The following is a 14458-nucleotide window of genomic DNA, read 5'->3' as shown; positions in this document are numbered from 1 at the left end:
AAAACAATTATCTGTCTTTGATTTTTTTATCACCATGCGAAAAAGATTCATTTTTTAAATGCAAACGCTACAGAGATTTCTCATGTGAACCCTAATAGGAATGGCACCGTTACGCTATTAGGATGATTCAATTTTTTTCTGATAACACTGTTGGAAATGAAGATCTGGTTGGCGATGTCGAATAATAGCAACCTTAAGCGGCCCTTACGTGAGAATTATTATTGTCATTTTTAATGACAACTAAAGTAATGACATTTCAAATTTGTATGGAGAATCCATCATTACTTACCCTTACAAGTTCATTAAAAATTATATTACTTCTTATTAATGACATATTGATTGATCGGCCGCTTTAGATTTATAATTCTGTTCAATAAAAATTCATTCCAAGTTTGTCTATTACCAAGTAAAGGTGTTCTTTTCTCTTGACTAGAAAACTCTGTCTATTGCAATTAATCATCCAAGAGGTTATGTGCCCAGCAGATATTCAGGATAGAAAGATCTGGAATCGCAAAACTGACTAACGAAAACTTTGAAACCTGGAAGCTAGAGGTGGAATTTCTACTGGTGAGAGAGGGCTTATGGAAATATATTGTATATGGAATGAAACCGGAGCGAATGCGGCAATTCTGGAAGCATGGAACGAAAGTGACAACGAAGCACGTGCTACAATCGGGTTACTTTTAACCAGGAGTCAGTATGGTCATATCCGGGAAATGAGGACCAGTGTTGGTGATTGCCGATAATTTGGCGGAAAGCGGCTCGATGTTTCTCTACATTGTATACAACATTTTCAATCTGGTAGATTGTGCTACAAGAACACGCTGCCTCTCAATGCATTAGTCGTGAGAGTTTTTCTACATTTCTTCTCTCCACCTCATAATTTGAGTATTCCACGGCAGTCTACCAGGTACGTTCGATGCGTTTACCACTCCTTAGAAAACCGGTCGAAGGAGGAGCTTACGTTAACACTTGTAAAATATAATATCATCAGCAAGATGCAGAAGCGCAAAAACGTGATTCCGGCGGATTCAGCGGTATTAAAAGTGGACGGAAAACTGAAGGCTATCGTTTGCCACCATTGTAAAAAGGTTGGTCATAAGAAGCGCGATTGTATATTATGGCACAAGTAGTATCGCAGTGAAGGGCTAAAGAATACTGCAACGAAACTAGTTGTTTGCCTAATTGGCATCGTAAACTTGGTCATCGAGATGTCAAAGCCATAGAAAAACTAGAACGACTGAGTCTGGCTACTTCCTTATTCCTTATATTACATTTTGGTGGGGAAAGGGTTCCAATCAGCTTTTTACAGCCCTGTCCAAAATGTATTGCCCTCCCCGTTAATTTGTATCAGGCCGAATTAGCGCATGCGCGCCATATAAACGCCTCTTTCAATATAAGGAAATTACATTGTTACCCAGCAGTTTCTATTATTTCTTCATGTTGGTTTTCTTACCTTTGTTCATAGTTTGTATTCTGTTTTACCTTAATTCCAGTGTTCTATTCAGCTGTGATTCGTGTCTTTTGTTGTCATTTTTCACTCCGTACTTTTGCTGGCATGTTATGTTGCTTCCTTAAATGTAAAAGTTAGTTGTATGCAATGGTGTTTATATTCTTACCAATATTCCTTTCTAATTCTTTCAGCATTTTCGTATTTCTTGTTCCTCATCCAGTCATCCGTTTCCAAAAAAAAAAAAAAAAAATGTGTTTTATTGATCTTTGTAGAGCAGCTCATCATGGTTTGACGGATAAGAACTGAGGACATGCGTTTTTATTTGAATGATAATAACACTTGGGTTTAATAGTATTGCTACAGCATGTTCACATTTCGTTATCTTCGGTTGATTCTTGACAGTATATTACCATCCGCTCAGGCACTTTTGAACATCTGGTACACTGACTCGCAATCGAAATGTGTCACAACCAATTTGATACAACACACCCGAGGGAACGGTATAATATATGTTGTACACACAAAAACACATACATACACACAGGCACATACGCATACACACATGCATACATACCTACATGTATTCCACAAGCAAGCATCACAACATTGAGTTACTATTTCTATTCTAATAGATTCTAACTAAAATTTGTGTGCCAATAGTCATCTCATTAGTAGAGTCACCATGTTATTTTACCGATTACTCGACTTTCAATAAATTTATTGAGATAAAATCGAATACAAAATCTTTGCCTCGTCTGTAAGAAGCAATGGCACATAAAAGTAGTTCAGAAATGATTCAATACTGCTGTTTTAACGAACAAAAAAAAAAATGCTCCAAATTTCATGTTATTCTTGAAATTAATCTATCAAACAGAGATAACAGATCTCACTCTAACTAATGGTTTTCGTACATGAAATGACTAATGGATTTGAGATGAATGAGGGTACCGTTACCCAATTTCTATCTCTTCTATTGGTCGATCGTTAGTCCTGAGCTGAAACGGTGGCCTTTATTACCGTTCTTGCATGCACTCACTCTTACATTCCATTCACACATCATCTCACCCATCAGGTCCCAAACGATACATCCTCACAATATAAACTGGATGAACATCGTTTGACAGCTATCAGTGGTTTGCTCATTGGTTCTGTCATTATTATTTTATTATATTCTACAATATTCTATTTCATTCCACAGTATTCCATGGTACACAAACCACCAATAAACGTCAAAGATGGATTCGATTTACCGTTCATTTATTGTCATCGTGTGAAACCCAATTGGGATACGTTTACTCTACTTAATTTTCACTTCACACTGGTAATAAGGGCCGGTAGTATGAAAATAAAACATAAAAAAGAGCTCAGTTAAGCCCTACCGGCCTCTCCAACCCCGGATGTTGGAGCGTAATGCAATCAACATCTTATTCAAGTCGTTCCATATATTATTCATTTAATTCAATTATGAAACTAAAAACTGTAACGCATATCTTTATCAAATTGTAACGCTAATTGATTGTATGTGATGATGTTTGCAATACCGTCAAGCCCACCAACCAAAGGGAGGGAGAACGACTGAGTCTGGCTACTGGTATCAATATCAAAAGATCTGGTAAAGTTCTTCCCCGTGAAACTTGTTTACAAGGCAAGATGATACGGTTATCTTTCCCGAAGAAAGCGAAGATAAGTACAAATTCTGTAATGTGTACCAGAGCGATCTGTGCGGGCCAATGTGGACAGCTACACCTGGTGGTCGTCGTTATATTCTGACATTAATCGACGATCATAGCCGATATACTACAGTCTATCTTTTGCAGAATAAGTCTTTAGCATTAGAGGCAATTCAAGATTATATACAGAAAATGAAAGCTCAATTTGGTAAACCACCGAAAGTGCTAAGATCACACCAGGGAGGAGAACATCGAAGCTTAAAGTTGATGGCATTCCTCAAGCTCGAAGGTATTCAACAACAGTTTACGACAGCTTATACACTACAGAAAAACGGTGTCGCCGAGCGAAAGAACCGTTCACTGGTGGAAATGGCTCGGTGCATGCTGTTGGATACCTGCGTCCAACTGTTATTGGGAAAACTGCTTCCAACGAAAGCGGTTAAAGGAACTCCATACGAAATCTGGCACGGAATTAAACCAGATGTTTCGGAATTGCACGTTTTTGGTTAATCAGCATATGTTTTCTTTTCTAAAGCTAAGCAAACTAAACTAGAATCAAAAGCAGAAAAACTTGCTTTTGTTGTATTTATGACAACATGAAGCATGGCGTTTCATCAATAAGAAGACGAACACGTTAACAATTAGGGCATATTCAGTAGTGTTTTAGTTCTAGATGCATAATTTATGCCAGTTACAAAATTTATATCTGGATTTTATAACAAGAAAAACTAGCAGCCCCAGCAGTGTTTTACTCGTGTTTCAAATCAGTGCTGTCAACTGTTTTTTTTCCAAAAATCTGTATTTGTCGGAAAAATTTATCTGTACAATATCTTTCTCGAAAAATCAAACATCGATTTAGTGTGGAAACTGATTTTGCGACCCAAAAAAAAGGTCGCTCGACCAGGTTTACCTCTATGGAATCAAACACAAAAACTTAAAATCGGTATTTATCTGTATGAAAATTGAAATATCGGTATTTTGAGAAAGCATATCTGTATTCCTGTATCGAGTCCAAAAATCGGTATAAATACCGATAAATCGGTATAGTTGGCAGCGCTGTTTCAAATATACAAAAAATAGAACGGCATCGTAGACCAGTTTTAAATTTGACAGAAGAACTGGTCGAATAAATAAAACTAGAACGGCTTTCTGGGGATACGTTTGTTCCAGTTTCTGTTCTATTATAGATCTTCCATATAGAACTTCTAGCTGCTGAATTTACTCTTAGTCGAGACGCTAGATTTCTGCCGTTAGTGATGAACGATGCCGATACGATTCAAAATAAAGAAGTGTCTTTCTTCACAGTTCGTGCTCGCATCTCACAGACGCAGTCGAAAATCATTTACGGTCGCAAATCATATACGGACGAAACAACAGAAACAAAGACAATACAGTACAGTGAACAATAGAGTGTACGGAATGGTCTAATACGAATTAACAAAGCCGGAATCTTGGCCTGCGAGACCAAATTCAATTTGTATAGATTTCAAGCGTTTCAAAGTTAGACCAGCAGCAAATGAAATTGAAATCTTACTTAAAGAACGAATGCATCTAGACGCTAATAAGGTAAGTGAGATTCAATTCAACAAGGCGTCTAACTGTGTGTACATTATGTTTAAACGTGAAAGCGATGCAATTGCATTCGCTTCGGTTAACAAAGAGGTGCACAGTGTTGAGTGTGATAACATTAAATGCAAAATCCCTGTGCCCATGGTGGACAGTGCTATAGAAGTGCGCGTGCATGACCTTCCCCCGCAGGTCACCGATCAGTACGTTCGGGAGAATATGTCGCAGTACGGTGAAGTCCTTTCCATCGAAAGGGAAGTATGGCGGAATTTTTTCCCCGGCACCCGGAATGGTGTGCGAGTGGTACGTATGCATCTACGTAAGGCAACTCCATCTTACATCATTTGTGGTCAAGGTGGGACACATCCGTGTAAAACGCTGATTACCTATGAAAATCAGCTGGTTACATGCCAGTTTTGTGAACAACCTGCACACTACGGTAAACCTTGCACCGAAATTGCGAAAAGGACATCTTCAACCAAAGACAAGGTCAACCGTTCAACAATGGAAACTAGTGAGCGCAGTACTCCTGTTTCACCATCAAACCAACCAGCAACTGCAACCAATGTACAACAAGGCGCATCTACCGCAAAAACGCAACCAGCTCAAGACTGCGAACATCAAGGAAAACGAAAAGAAGACGGAAATCAACAACAAAACCACCGATGCGGCAATGGATGCCGAGACGAGTCACGAACAAAGTGCCTCTCAACCCTCGCAGGAGGGAAATGGAAGCTCCTCTCCTCCTAGAAAAAGAGTGACAACGAGATCCACTTCAAAAAATGCATTATTTAAAAAATCGGCTAATTCGGCCACGTAAAGCTTGTACGCAAATAGGCCTGAATAAAAATACCTTTTAAATAAAAAAAAAAGTGTCTTTCTTCCCATTATCTCTGTCCGATACAAACTGAAGTGAGAATCAAGGTGAAATAAAGCAGCCTGAGTCAGTAATCGAATATGTCAATCTTGAAACGAACGAGAATTCGAATGATTTCGAGGATAACGCAGATGATAGTCAATATGGGGATGCTGGCTGGGGACGTGTATAGCGTGATAGCAGACCCTGTCAGCTTGGAGCGATCTCAATCTTCAGTTCAGCAACGACATCGCACGGCGTCTCATTCAACATGTCATGTCAATTGTATGGGTGCGCAGTGCTGCTATTTTGGCGCGTACGAATTTGACATTTCTCTCCCCTACTTCTATGTATGAGATTCGATGCGGTCTCACCTGAGGGCGACATGCTCGCAAAAAAGGATGTTGCCAATGATTTGTTCGGGAAATGTGAGAGCTGGATATCTTGTTAATATGATGTCTTTGGTGATAGGTAAGTCGATACCTTTCACGCAACCCACCTGGGTTCGATTCCCAACCCCGCACATAGGGTCAGCATGTTTTTCTGGCCCGAAGAGGTGAGTGACCTTGAGGTTAAACGAAAAAAGGATGCTTGCTGTGATGAAGATGTACCAGAAGTAGAATCAATATCAATTCCCAACGAACCAAGCCGACCAACAAGAATAACCAAAGGCGTTATAATGCTGAAGGAAGACTAGCACAGTAAGCAGTGATTAGTATAGAAGCAGATTTATGGAAGCAGGCTATGTAAGATAAGTTGCGCAAGAATAACGTTTAGGAGTTAACTACGTTACCGACTGGTAAGACAACCATAGTTCATAGACAGCATTCTAAGCAACCCGTTTTTTTTCGAATTTGCATCGTGCGGTGCACTGTCATGATACACTGTCAGAGTGATAATGTACTTCAACGAGTTTTCTATAAAACTAGCAACACTGAAGGGTAAGAACAAGTTCACCATAGTCCAATCCACGTGCGAATGTGTTGGTGTGGCTATTCTCAGCAGTTGAAAGGTTAATGCTAGTGTGAGTATGTCGAAATAACCCAGTGAATTTTGTCGAGCTGCATCGTGCCAATTATTGAAGACATATATGCAATAAAAAACACTGCAATGCCAAGAGAACAGTTGAGAAAGATATAAAATCGTTCATGAAACTCTATTGGCCCGTTTACACTTCTGCTGGCTGCCAGCATGCTGGTGTCAGTGTACTGCCCTCTTAGGAAAAAACGTTCAACGGTGGTCCAATGATTGAACGTATTGGACCAACGAAGGGCCACCGTTGAACGTTTTTTTCCTAAGAGAGCAGTACACTGACACCAGCATACTGGCAGCCAGCAGAAGTGTAAACGCTACATATATCACGTAATGGAACTGTCTTCTACTTGGTTCATTAGTTCATAGCTTACAAAATTCTATATGCATTTTTCGCAGTGTATGATTATGAGTCAAAAATGTTTTACCTCAGTGTAAAATTGAACCCACAACAAACTTTGACTTCGGCTCGCACACATTCGAATTTCGTATATGAATAGTTCTGCGCACTGTGCATCGGTGTGAGTAACAGAGACGTCAAATTGCTCAATAGTCACGATGTAAAATACCCTGGTGATCACGTTTTTCTATGTGTTAGTGCGGTTGTCATTTTATTTTGGAATAACAGAGAGACGTGAAGAAGAAAAAACATAAACAAATGACGTTCCGGGAGTTGCTTTTATGAAAATATTTAGAGTTGGTTATGTTTGCGAAAATATTGACAGTGAAATGCAGTGTTTTGTTCCGGGATGTTTCAATCGTTTTCATCACCTGCATTTGAAATGCCACCCACTGCACAATCACTCCATTATCCATAATAACTGTAATAGATACCACAGTGCGATCCGCCAAATCCTTCCTCCAACGAAATGAACAGAATCGGATGTGTGTAAAATTTACTATATTTCGACGTTACCTTGCAAGCCCTTGAAGATAAAATGTCCAGATTTTCAATTAGTGCCAAAGATTCGCCAGGCTGCGCGACAACTGGAGTAACTTAGAAGGGAAATCCCGATCTGAAATGGTCATTTGTTTATGTTTACATGCTTGAATCCCGGCGCGCCATACTTAATTTCGTGAGAAAATTACCAACACAACCAAACCTGTCTTACTACGCCACCAGTGTATTTTACGTCGTGCTCAATAGTTACTGTTTATTATAGTGAAAAATAAATAAACAAACAATTTTTATCTGATAATCAAGATTACAAACGAAATGAAAATTAAACAATAATCTAGAATGGTTAAGCCACTATGAATATACTACTGGCGGATTATATATTCGATTGTATTGATGTTTGTAGATACGAGGGTGTTTGTGTTCATTTTTCATCTTTTGTGCTAGTGCCGGTGATATTTAGACTGATTGTTGCAGTTTAATATAGCAACGATAAACATAAACAAACAAGTTTGTTTTGCACCGTAGCAACTAGCATAAAGCGTTGTCAGAAACGATCTCCTTCCACATTTTCAAACTATCGCAATGAAAGAGAGATATTTGATAGGCTCACTTGTTCATGCTGTGAACCAAACATTGGCGGTTCGTTTGTATGGGATCACAAACGAATTTCCAGACATGACAGTCACGATCTTTTTTTGCAATTGATCTCGCGCTCCACTAAGCGGTGAGTGCGGTCATTTTAGAAGGTACCGGGAATGAACCACATTTTTTAAAAATATTCATAAGCACGTACATGTCTTGATTATTTATCTTTGATGGGACTTAGGGGTATTATTTGTATTTTTTTATACTATACTACAACATTCTGGTGACAGTCTATGCCGTTGTTAACAAGAGTAAAAATCATATAAATATCCAGTAAATAAAAAAAATGCAATACTCTAATAGAATTTTCAACATCTGGGCATTTTATTTGTGTTTGAAAATAATAGTGAAGAAGTTACAGTAGTTAGTACAGAGTGTAATTGCTACCGTTTGAAATTTGTTTATTAACTTAATCACTTAATTATTATTACGACCTTAACGATTGAGTTTCAACCTAAATTGAAAAACAACTGTATACTGTTCGCATTCAGCTAGATATAAGATATAGAAGAAAATAATAACCTGATTTCTGGCTTATATCTTATTTCCTGTGATTATGTAAGGTATACTTGAAATAAAATGTTCAACTATGACAGTATGTAAAACATCTCAGCTAACAATCTTGATCTAACACAAGTTGAAATTACTTGTGACCTTTTTGGCACACAATAGGGCAAAGCTACTCAAATTAACAGTTGACTTTACCACATTCCCATTAACACAGCAATCCGTAAACATACAACTTGAACTGTCCCTGATCTGGCAGTTCATTGATGTCGTTTTCGTTTTTGATTCTGTATACTAAGAATCGGCTGCGAAGTCTGTTGAAACAGAAAGGCCAAATTCCACCAAAGGAATGTAATGCCAAGACTTTGCTTAACTATGTAGGACAATTTTGCTGTAAATAGTATCAAACGCAACGTTTTTCTGCTCATCAAGCATCTAATTAGTGGCTTCAATTATGATTGAGGAGATTGACGATATTATTATTGATATCATTTATCCCGGATCAACATTTTACGTCGTTTGTCGGATGGAGAGCTTGAAATGAATGTTGTCATTACATAGTCTGAAATGTTAATCATATTGATTCCCAAGCTTTTTGGTTCAACGTCCACTTATGAAATTGCAATATATACAACGCCCATTTTTAGAATGAATCACATAATTCAATTAATAGCCTAATCCAACCATTTCAGTAGTTAGTGTTTTATGCCAATACTGATAACCATGTCATCTGAAAAAAATTATAGTAGTGAAAAGTAGTGGAATTAAATGGAATTAATTTTTCTTTTTAAATCGAGTGGAAAGTATTTGCTTACCGCAAATACTACTCAACAGTCTCAAATCTGTTTTCTGTTATCAAAATTTCCATAATTTGAAAGATTTCATAAAATCTGTAGAATTTCAGTTCATTTAATTGCATTACATTTTCCGAAATGTAGTAGAGGAAAGTAAATAAGCACCGAACTGATCAGTAAAAGAATCGTTCCAAATAAGCTAACAGAAACAATGGTAATAATCAGTAATCATAAAGATTAGTGTCTGAATACTATCAAAAGTAGTGACTACCGAGTGGCTCACAACCACTAGAATCCATTCCACTGTTGAAAATTGACACGTTGGACCGAAATGTTTCATACTAGATGTTGTCGCGATTGTCTGAGCATTTTTATTGCATGTACTACAAATTACACATCATTGAACAAATATTAATTGAAGTACATTCTGTAATCAAATATCAAATAGAACTAATGTCTAGGTACCAACCGCAGTAGAATCTCTTAGCTTTTGATTGTCAAAAAAGGGTGTCTGATTTAACAAAAGTAAAATTATGACAATATGATATGACAATAGTAGCTTCAATTCTAATATTGACACAGTTTAGATTTGATTATCAAAGAATTTGTATTTTAATATTCATGTGTATTCAATGTTTTTAGGTGGGCGGCAATCTAATCCTTGGGACCTGTTTTCTTTCCGGAGATGGAATTCAGCTCTTTGTTTTGCCTTTCTCATATAGAAAGGTTATGCAATCACTGTGAAAACCGACTTTTGAACCGAGGTCCGAAGGGCCGAGTGTTATATACCATTCGATTCAGTTCGCCGAGTACGCAAAATGTCCGTATGTGTGTATGTGTGTGTGTATGTATTTATGTATACATGTACCATTTTTTTGTACTCACTTTTCTCGAAGATGGCTGAACCGATTTTCACAAATGAAAGGTCTTGTAACCCCACACAAAGTTCCTGAATTTTATTCGAATCCGACTTCCGGTTCCGAAATTACAGAGTGACATACGCAAAAAAAGGAAATAAATGCAGCTACTTTGCTCAGAGACGACTGAACCGATTCTCACAAACTAGGATTCAAATGAAAAGTACAATTGTCCTATACAAAGTTTCTGAATTTTATTTTGATCCGACTTCCGGTTCCGGAGTTACAAGATGATTAGTAAAAATATTCTAATTTAAAATGACTTCCTCGTTTTTCTCAGAGATGGCGTGACCGATTTCAACAAACTTAGATTCAAATGAACGGTATCATGGTCCCATATAAAACGGCGAATTTTCATCCGGATCCGACTTCCGGTTCCGGAATTATATGATGAAGTGTGTTAAAAATTGGATACCGTTACTTGAAGCGGTAAAACAAAACACATAAAAAAATATTCTTAACTTGCTTCGAAACTAGTCATTGTCAATAGACAACCAAATAACTCGATTCCGGCTATCTTGGTTCTCGTTTTCTGATTCCGGAAGCACCGGAAATAGAAAGTAAAATAATTTCTAAACTTGCCTCAAAACTATTCCAATCGGTAGTCATTGTCAGTAGATGGTCAAACATTAATTTGGCTTTCCTTGTTTTTGGGTTTTTGATGAACAATCGAAGATTGTAGTCATATAGACTCACAAATGGATCCCAATCACTTTTCTCGAACCAGCTTCGATTATACCGGTTCCCAGATTCCGGTTTCGGGAGTACCTCTTTTCGTTTCCTCGTAGATGACCTACCCGACCTGAGTCCTGAGTACTTTTTCACTCTATAGGTTATACTAGTTTATGAACAGTTTATGTTTGTTTTTAAAGAATCAAAGAATCAAACAGGTTTTTTTTGCTCGCTAAACCAACGATGGGGGCGGCAAATCTCTTATTTTGCACGGGCGCCAAATTTCCTTGGTACGCCACTGCCTGCATTAATCGAAAGATATGGGCTTGTTTACTCGTGTCAGAGGGTAGATAACGCATCAATATAGCATCTGAGATCCGGCGTAACCATCAAAAGATCTCGCATGGTTGTTGGCTTCTGCGGTACAAAAAGTATCTTGAGAATCTGCCAATCTCTCATGATCAGGAGAAATTATTGGAACCATCTAAGTAAAAGACAAACGCACAGGTTCCCCCAAAAATCAGAAGATGCCAAACAAGCAAGGAAGGAATTAGCGGAGAGTTTAAACGTAAGTCGCCAAACCATTTCTGATCGTCTACACGTCATGGGAATGATTCAGAAGGTAGGGACATGGGTTCCTCATGAGCAGAATGACAGATAGCAGGAAAAACGAAACACGATGAGCTAAATTTATTTTCTCGGTAAGCTAAGAAATGAATTTATTTTGAGAATCCTAAGCACAGAAAATCATGGCCAACTGCAAAATCTAATCTTTTTTTCTTTCTCATATAGAAAGGATATGCAATCACTGTGAATCTCAACTTTTGAACCGAGGACTGGTTCCGGAATTTCAGGCTGATAGGTATAAAAATTTAAATTTTAAGGTAGTTTCCAAAACTTTCAACTAGCCGTATAGTTCTTCTATTGTTCAGGTCTGGTTGATGAAGATAACCTAATACATTGATTTTCGCTATACCGGATGTTACCGCGACTGAACTCTTGAGTAAAGCAGGGGTGTGGATTGAAATGAAAAAAGAATTAATAAGAGTGTATTTAACTTTTAGCGTGTATATACCGGATATTTGTTTCCGGTTTTGGAAGTATCGGAAAAAGTGATCACTTACTTCAAATCGGAAATCCCTTAAATTTCCCGGAAATGACCAGACCGATTTTCACTAAATTAGGTTCGAATAAAAGATATTATGCTCCCATAAGTTGATTTCATAATTTTGTTTAGATTCGGCTTCCTATTCCGGAACTACAGGATGAAGTTTGCATGAAATGAACCCACTATAAATCGAACGGATTTTTTTTTCTAAATTTGGGTTTTAACAAACTTAGACTCAAATGAAAGGTCTTACGATCTCATAGACTGCATTTGTTCGGATCCGACTTCCGGAAAAACAGGATGAAGTGTGTATAACATTTTAAACCGTCATTTAGAGCGACAATGCATAAAACCTAAAAGAATTTGGTTCAAAATTGTTCACAAATCGAAGAGATTATTCTAGTTTATACCCAAATAAACTTTCGTGTTCATTTTTAAGATTCAATGCAATTTTTTTAAAGAACCTTTTAGTAATATGTATGAAAATATGAGTTATATTAGGATGATATTATTACACCAGTAGAAGGATTAAACAGGTTTGTGTTGCTCTGCATTTGGTAGAATCAAAAAGGTGTTTTGTACCATGAGCTTCTTGAACCAGAGGTAAATACTATTCGCTATCGACAGCAAGTGATGATGAAATTGAATCAAACATTGCTGGATAAACGGCCAGAGATTAGCAGCACGGCAACGCCCCACACAACAGCGAAAGCGGTCAAGAACGTCATTTCTGAACTCAGATGGGAACTTTGGCCCCAGTGGCCAAACACCCCAGACGTGTCCCATCCCGACTATCATTTGTTTTTATCGATATCTCACACACTTGCTGAGCCGCACTTCACTAGTTACGAAGACATGGAAAAGTTGAACAGTTCTTTCAATTCGTGAGTTAATGGAAAGATGAAAAAATGCATAGCATTCGAAGGCAACTACGTTGAATATATCATGTGTCGATCCTATTGCTTATAATCAACATATATTTCTTTTAAAACCTGGTAAAGACATGGTTAGTGTCTATTAGAATAAGAAGAATGTTTATGAGAACTACGGTTTTCTCTGCAAGAAATACTATTAGTAGTCAATAGAATAGCCCTGATCTGATTTTTTTTTAAAGAACTACCAAAACCATCAATATTTTGTTGAAGTCAAAAGCAAAAAAAACACGATTATTCGCTTTTTTTCATTCAACATGTGAACCTTTTTGACTCATAGTACTATCACAGATAACAGATATACAGGCTCAAAGAAAATTTTTCAAAATCCTGTGTAAATTTAAAATTTGCTATACGTTGGAAACACTACTGCCACCTACTCGATAGTTCACCGCAATTTTTCAAAACGTTCCACTACGTTCCGGAACGATAACAAAATCCTTTGCCTGATATAGGAATATTCCAACTACAACAATTTTAGCACTTATCACACGATTTTCCTAAGTGCTTAAGATAAATTTATTTTCATGTCGCATAAAACACACGAGAATTCGATCGGAATAAAACAAAAAAGAGCACAAAAATAAAGTTGTCATTTTAACCAACAGCAAAACAAAAATCTAGCGTGAAGTGAATGTTGCACCCAAAATTGTGGCTCAGTGAAAACGGCACCCAAATCGTGGTGGCCATGTGTTGATCATGGTGATATCTGCAAGTGTTCGCCACGCTGATTGAGCAAATTTTACACACAGTTCATATGTGAGCCTGTATATCTGTTATCTGTGGTACTATCGTTGTGTATTATTCAACAAGATTACCGAAAGGCTATTTTCACGATATGCAGACATTAAATTGAATTTCAATTCCAATCATGCACACAAGTTCCAGTTTTCCCTCGTCGACGACATGAAGGTTAAAAGCGAGGTCAAGCAAAACGAATTTAATGAAAATTATAAGTTCTAGTTTGCTTCAACCAACAGCAAAACTACTTACCTATCCAAGAGACATATAACATTTGTATGATTTTTGTCTCTATGTGAAGCAAAATTTTTCAATGGAATTCAAATAAATTTTCTAGATACATATGCGAACAAATAAAACAAAACAAATTCCGACATAATGTTTCCTTGAAAATATGTTACACATGAGGAATATGTTAAAATATGCTCGAAGATTTCCAGTCGCGTCTGATCGCTGAGAGGTTATTCGACGCGCCACTTTTATCTTTGCTCACACTCTGTCTGTTAGGATTCATTAATCATAGTGAGCAGTGCTACGTCACTGATCAAAGTCCGCAATTAACCAGTTTCTCGCACTACAGTCATAACTGATCAGCTGTGCCCTACTTCCCCGTCTCTGATCACCCACAACAGCTACTCGTGTCTATGAGTGTTGTAAATCGACT

General features: G+C 37.5%; 1 protein-coding gene across 1 annotated transcript in view; it reads right to left on the bottom strand.

The window, feature by feature from the left end:
• The window catches only part of LOC131438926 (dicarboxylate carrier SLC25A8-like), a 34877-nt gene that overhangs the window by 4996 nt on the left and 15423 nt on the right, over positions 1 to 14458 (bottom strand). The window lies entirely within an intron of this gene.

Source organism: Malaya genurostris, chromosome 3 (assembly GCF_030247185.1).
Source record: "Malaya genurostris strain Urasoe2022 chromosome 3, Malgen_1.1, whole genome shotgun sequence".
Lineage (NCBI taxonomy): Eukaryota > Metazoa > Arthropoda > Insecta > Diptera > Culicidae > Malaya > Malaya genurostris.
This window is presented reverse-complemented; position numbering and strand designations above follow the sequence as displayed.